Consider the following 576-nt stretch of genomic DNA (forward strand, 5'->3'; position numbering starts at 1 on the left):
CCTTAAATTTGATGTAGATGGGACCCTCCATTCCTGCTTTACCTAACAAAAGGCAGCAGGTCTGGCCATATAACCAAACACTATGTGCACCTTGTAAAACCTAACATAAAAGGCAAGAGCCAACATCAACTGTTACATTTAAGGATGCAACTATTTTGAGAATTACGCTGTGCATACACAGATACTTAACTGACCTTCAGAGATGAAAATAGTGAACAATCTTTCTTCCATTTATTTTTCAGTATCTATCTGTGTACCTACATGGTTGTGACTAGAGGAGGAGCCTAAGTGAGTAGACACACCCACAAACCACTGGAAGCTTCCACTGTGCACACACCCTGACTTGTATAGCAAAGGCTACTGGACAGTTGGCTATGGTTATATTTTTGTTTTTGAGTGGTGGTTTTGTCTCTGCTTTTATATTGTTTCTGGTTTTGGTCCTTTTGGTCTCACTCTTTTCCTAGGGGTGGGAGATTTCTCACTCTACATTACCCAAGAAGAGACAGCAATCATGGCCATATAGCCAAGCTACAAGAATCTCCCATAATATCCTACCATCTGGACAGGAGCCAATAC

Source organism: Chrysochloris asiatica, unplaced genomic scaffold (genome assembly GCF_000296735.1).
Source record: "Chrysochloris asiatica unplaced genomic scaffold, ChrAsi1.0 scaffold00011, whole genome shotgun sequence".
Lineage (NCBI taxonomy): Eukaryota > Metazoa > Chordata > Mammalia > Afrosoricida > Chrysochloridae > Chrysochloris > Chrysochloris asiatica.